General features: G+C 39.7%; 1 long non-coding RNA gene across 1 annotated transcript in view; it reads right to left on the bottom strand.

Annotated features, from left to right (window-relative positions):
- Window positions 1-6,481, bottom strand: part of LOC129764954 (uncharacterized) — a 31,648-nt gene extending 25,167 nt beyond the window's left edge. Inside the window, exon 1 of the long non-coding RNA XR_008741305.1 lies at window positions 6,471-6,481. This is a non-coding gene — a long non-coding RNA (uncharacterized LOC129764954). The remainder of the gene's footprint in view (window positions 1-6,470) is intronic.
- Between the last annotated feature and the right edge of the window lie 382 nt (window positions 6,482-6,863).

The raw sequence follows: 6,863 nt of genomic DNA on the forward strand, positions 1-6,863 counted from the left end.
GCGACATGCGGCCGAGCAATACATGCTCGTATTGCGGCCGTTTTCCTTCAGTGCTCAAACGCATCAATTGTCGTCGGTAGAGGTCCTCCGTAATGATTTCATTCAGTTTTAGCAGCTCATAGTACACCACACCCAACTGGTCCCACCAAATAGACAGCATAACCTTCTGGCCGTGAATATTCCACGCGGCCGTCGATGTTGATGCATGGCCGGGGTATTCATACGTTGCTCGACGTTTAGGATTGTCGAAATGGATGCACTTTTCATCGCCAGTAACGATTCGATGCAAAAAAAAAACACTTTCTTTTATGCCGTTGGAGCAGTTGTTTGTACGTGAAAACACGGCGTTCGACGTCTCGTGGCTTCAATTCATACGGTACCCAATGTCCTATATTTCGGATCATTCCCATTGCTTTTAAACGGTCGTATATGGTTTGCTGAGCTACTCCAAGTGTATCTGCAAGTTTTTGTTGCGTTCGTGACGGATCTTGATCGAGTAAAGCCTCTTCTTCTTCATCTTCAAACCTTATGGCGGTTCGGAATGTTCTTCGTCTTCCAAGTCAAAATTACCATTTTTAAATCGTGCTAACCACGTCTGACACGTTCGCTCAGTTGGAGCATGGTCATCATAAACTTCCACCAAAATGCGATTACTTTCCGCCGTTTCTTTCTTCATATTGATGTCATGAAGTGAGACTCCCCGCAAAAACACTCTCGTTGGTACGAAATTCAACATATTCGAAGTGGCAAAAAACTATGTTGTTTACGCTCCAACTTTTTGACATATACTGAAAAAGACGCGCAATGACAGTAGTTTTCCAACGAATGTCTGAAAATTTGATTCACTGGAATAATAATCAAGTTACGCCATCTTTTGTAAAACCGAAGAAACTTACCGGTACACCTAATAAATAACGTTGAAGTGTTTCTCACGGAACACATTGCACTAAGGCTGCATATCGCACGGACGTATCCTTACACGGACGTGTTTCGATAGCCGCATTCAAGCCGGTCTGTAACCACCTTTTACGATCGGATGTCCTGGTATAATACCGCTCTATGATTCCACATCTAGCTATTTCCAACCATGTTTACAAATTTTGATAGCTCTATTTACAGGTTATGTTGAAAAAAAATACCTGGTTATACTGCCTCAAGCATGTATGCCGATTCTGCTCGTGCAATTATGCTCATTAAAAAAGAACTGATCTTTTACAAAGCAACGCAAGAAATCAGTGGAAATGTTCAGAAACAATACCAGTACGAATTGATATGAAGAGCAGAGTCATAAATTTCAGTATGAAGCGTACAGAGCTTATTTTGTTTACTGCTTTCTTTTATGTTTTTCGTAATAATCAACCAATGTGAGATTTCTTTCAATATCTTTTTCAAAAAATTGATTTTGAAAACGGTTTTCACGGAGGTACTTCATGAAAGTATTTCTAACACAAATGCTGGAAAATTGATTCTATAACAAACCCAAATGAATGATGGCCCATTTTGTCCCGCCTGGTGATATTGCCCCTACTTACCCTATATTGAAATAATAACGGGTGTTCAATAAAGAATGAGAATGAGAATTTTTCTCACCGAAAGAATTGCTCTCTGAACTCCCTAGAAACGGGTTGCTCGTTTCTTTTAGCTCGGGTGCTGTCAGTTCGATCAAAGATGGCATCGACACAACAAGCACTCCGCGAGCGCGTTGTACGGTTCTTCGAAACTTCCATAGTCGAGGAAAAAAGTTTACAGTAGACCACTTTCGGGATGAAAATGTGCCGGTGAGCACTGTTTACCGGATCCTGGCAACCCGGAACGTCGAGCGGAACTTACTTACGAACATCTTCAAACGCTGGATTAGAAAGTTATTTCAGTTAATTAGGAGATAATCCAAAATATTCAATTGCAACCTTTTTAAACCCGAGTTTCATGACAGATTATTAGAAAGTTCTTGGAATGGAAACAGTCCGGCAGAAAATCTTATTGGAGTAAAGTAATCATTCAGTTATTGAACCTGAAAAGAAGTCCAGTTATCGACATTCGCTTTCTAACTGGACCGGCATGTTAAATGCCTAATCAAATTGAGGGGAATTTCAATGAATTGTTTGATTGGTGTTAATCTTTAAATTATTGCGTTGGGATGTATGCCCTCAACGCATACCATGAGTCTCGAGGTTTTGGCAGGCGTACTCCCACTAAAAGATCGCTTCAATTTATTATCTCTTCGGTTCCTCATCCGGTGTAAGGTTATGAACCCATTGGTGATCGGAAATTTTGAGCAACTGATCGAGCTAAATTTTCACTCTGGATTCATGAGTTCATATCATGAATTCATCTCCATGCAGGTTGTTCCTTCTTCGTATATTCCCAACCGTGTTTGTTTTCCTGACTACATCAATTCCTCTGTACATTTTGATCTGTTCATGAAGGAGAAAATCCATGGAATTCCAGATTATCTTCTATCGGGGATCGTTCCTACGATCTTTAATGCAAAGTATGGGCGTATCAATTGCGATAATATGTACTTTACTGATGGGTCCTCTATGAATGAGTCCACAGGATTTGGAGTGTTCAACGTATTTTTTAGCACCTCACACAGTCTTCAGTATCCTTGCTCAGTGTATATTGCTGAATTGGCAGCAATACACTCACGACCTGTTGAACACTATTACATTGTAACGGATAGTCTTAGCTCTGTCGAAGCTATCCGTTCAGTGAGGCCGGAAAAGCACTCGCCGTATTTCCTTGAGAGAATACGAGAAGTTTTGAGTGCTTTAACCAGACGCTGTTATGTCATTACCTTTGTCTGGGTCCCTTCTCATTGCTCAATTCCGGGTAATGAGAGGGCTGACTCATTAGCAAAGGTAGGTGCGATTGAAGGCGATATTTATCAGCGTCAAATCGCCTTCAATGAATTTTATTCTTTAGTCCGTAAAAATACCATCGCTAATTGGCAACGCAAATGGAACGAAGATGAATTGGGCCGGTGGCTCCACTCAATTATCCCTAAGGTTAGCTTCAAACCATGGTTCAAAAGTCTGGACTTGAGTCGAGACTTTATTCGCACCTTCTCCCGACTCATGTCCAACCACTGTTCGTTAGACGCGCTACTCTTTCGTATTAATCTTGCCGACAGCAATCTTTGTGTTTGTGGCCACGGTTACCATGACATCGAGCACGTTGTTTGGTCGTGCGAGTTGTATCTTTTCGCCAGATCGAATTTAGAAAACTCCCTCAGGGCTAGAGGAAGACAGCCCAATGTGCCGGTGAGAGATGTGTTGGCTCGGTTAGACCTTGATTACATGTCCCAAATCTATATTTTCCTTAAAGCTATCGATGTTCGTGTGTGATTATCCTTATATCCTTATATCCTTTGCGTGCAATTGGTCCCCTTGCTACAAACAGTAGAATAAGTTGAATACATTTCATACACAATACACAATAGATATACGAATATATTTAAGAATTGAGTGTGTGAGCTGAACAAATATGTCACCCTACTAAACTCGAGTAGACCGCGAGTAATCGGTTTTCTACCTTACTTACCTTAGATTTAGAAAATGTTTATGTATAGTAATAAAAATATAATTAAGAATTCGGCTCCTTTAAACTTATGTAACTGAGCCTGTAAAAATAAACGAAATTAATAAAAAAAAAAATAAATCTTTAAATTGGACAAATAAAAGGTTCCCACTAGATGTTTTGCATTAAGTGCAACAATAGGACTGATATATAATTTGGGGAAAATGTTTTTCTGTGATTTAATCAATGTTTTTGTCATGCGAAAATAATTTCAATTTTTATAACATCTCAAATTATATTCGAATGCCCCTCACACAAAATTTTCAAATTGAATATGGCAATTGTTTACGAAATTCTGCTTTATAACTGGACCAAAGCCCAGTTAACGTTCTCCCAGTTAAAGAGCAGTCCAGATACACCAGATTCAGTAATCGAATGATTATTGTATATAAAATATCTTTCAACGAATCTTCTAAAAGTAAAAACTCATCACCGTCTTCAGTATATTCTAAAAAAAGCAAAAGAGACGAAACAGAATCAAACCTTATACACGAAATTCACCACACCCTTTGGGACTGTTTCAACAAAGTGGCATATAGTCAGCATCGCATTCAGCAATAATATTCTATTTCTAACGAAATCGATTGTTATGTCAAAACATTTCGAATCGATCGCAATCACGATCCTTATATTTGCTGGTCATTAAACTCTAAGCATTACCCCAATTAGCAAGGTTTGTGAGAGTTTATCTTTCAGCTCTTTTTGAAGCAGACCAGCAGACCAGTGTACAAAGCAAAGCATAATCGGCACGGCGAATTAGGTGAGATGGCTAAAGTCACCGCATTCCCGTAGGCGAATGGCGTGACTATAGTTTGTCACTAGGTGATATTTGAAATTGTGTCCTCATATGTTATCGACTCGGGTATCAAAAAAAAGTTGAAAAGTAAGGTAGCTTCCACAATGAAGCGGAAAACTTTGCCATCTCACGTCACTCGCCGCGTGGAATAAAGGGGGATAAGTTTAATTTTGAACAAAAATTTCTGCATTTCAGTAACCAAACCTTCCATTTAATTATGTATGAATTATGTTAATGAGCTATTTTGTTATGATTCATCTTTTATTGATGACGATCTTTGTGTTGTTACAGAATAACTAGGACCCACGAAACGATCATAAGCGATGGAGCTTCATTCACGGTTGAATGAAAATCGATTCATCCATTGCTCTGCTCTGCAAAAAAACATCGGGCTGCTGTTCTGTTAACATATCTGACTCCGCTGTCTGGTGGTCTAGGTGGTTAATGGAAGTACAGAAAGAAAACTCTTACGCCAAATTGGCTACTGTGTAATGTACCATATGCAATAGTACAAAAGGAATACTCTTACACCGAAAAATGGCAACTGTGTAATGTGCTATTTATAAATGAGGGGCTTAGTGTAAGTGATTTGATCGATTTTTCTTCATCGACTCTCTCTTTTGGTCATAACTTAGCTGCAAATACATTCCCAGCTGTATTTGACAATGTGGAAGATAGGCCAGAACCTCATCTATCGTATTCTATAGCAAACTTAAATTAGAACGTTTTTGCAGTTGAGTTATCAACTAAATAAATAGTTGATGAAGAGAAATCGATCAAGTCACTTACACCCCTTGCATTCTGAGCCCCTCAAATATGATAAACATGTGACATGTACACGATTAAAATTCGGCTCTGTTACAGCTAAAATGCTAATGAGCCTAAAATAAACAAATGGGATAAAAACAACTTCTATTAATGAAATAATTATTTTTTTTTTAAGTCCGGTATCCGGCCGGATAGCAATTATTGGCTCAATAGGCTGGATACCAGATGGTTACCGGATATCCGTTTCATCTCTAATAATAACCATGGATAACTATTACATCCATCCTCCTCAGGGGCTTTGGAATCTCTGCTCTGGTTCCCGATAGTTTCAGGCTCTTTTTCGAACATGCTACTATAGACATCCATCATTCGTAGACGGAGTTCATAGTTCCATCAACCTATATGCACCCACAATTTTATTCCTGTTCACCGCTAACAGCTCCACACTACTCAAAATAACAGATTCCACAGATTCAACCATAAGCCGATTTCTCAAAAGCTCTGTATTCTTCTTCCAAATTTACCACTGAACGATAGTGATTAAGATGAGTCTGACACCAACTGAGCCTTATACGAAAAAGTTCGATCAATAACAATCTGTGAACTATCCTGACTATCGCCACATTCCGTTTTGCCTGCCAAGATCGGGTCGATGAAATGTCAACAATCGACCTCAAATGCTACCACCTTGCAATCGAGTTATCGACCTTTCATATGCATTCATCGAACAACTTGACGCCACTTTTTCGTCAACATGTGCAAGGCGTCGACCTGCTTGCAGCGCTGCTTCCAGCACTGCTTGCTGCTTGTTTGTATTGGTTTGTTATTGAAAATGAAAAGGAAATACATTGATCGATTTTAATCATTTTATTGAAAAAAATTAATAAAAATCCATGTATAATAAAAATAAGGTATATAATGGAATCGGTGCATCCGGGTTGTCTGGATTGACGATTCAAATCCGACTGAGTACATTGATGAATACCTCCTTGCCCTTGATGACACAGATATGTGGCTGAGGAGGATTCTTCAATGTGCGTGAAGCACGGGATACTCCGATGGGGAAAATTGCTCGAAATACTATCGATGGCCAGGTCCTGCTGCTGTTGCTGTTGATGCTGTTCCCCGGAATAGCACCCTGGACTTAAAGGATACTGCTGCGGGAAAGCTGATGCTGTTGGCTGGTGTGACAGAAGTGGAAATAAGCAATGTGGTGATGAGGGAAATCATCTTTCTCATTCGCCGATTGATTGAGTCGGATGTATTCATAGCTGAAACAAAATAAAATGATTAGTAAGTGAAAAGCAGAAATGAATTCTCTACTCACCAGTTGTATGGATAAAAATGCGAACATTAAAATATCATGCGATTACGTTCGCTTACCTCGCCTATTTTCATTCTACTATACAACGGAATCAGTGCATTCGGGTTCCTCCTGGTGGTAATTCAGCTGAGCAAGTTGATAAATGCCTCCTTGTCGTTGAGTTTTCGTGTCTGAAGAGGATTTTTGAATGTGCGCGAAGCACGGAACCTCTAATGAGGAAAGTTCTTCGCAATACCATGCCATGGTCAAATTCTGCTGCTGCTGCTGTCCCCCGGCATTGCCAACAGGGGTTGGAGGTTACTGCTGCAGGAAAACGGATGTTGTTGGCTGCTGTGATAGAAGTGGAAATCCGCACTGTGGTGATGGGAGAAATCATCTTTCTCACTTACCGATTGA

The sequence above is a fragment of the Toxorhynchites rutilus genome, chromosome 2 (assembly GCF_029784135.1).
Source record: "Toxorhynchites rutilus septentrionalis strain SRP chromosome 2, ASM2978413v1, whole genome shotgun sequence".
Taxonomy (NCBI): domain Eukaryota; kingdom Metazoa; phylum Arthropoda; class Insecta; order Diptera; family Culicidae; genus Toxorhynchites; species Toxorhynchites rutilus.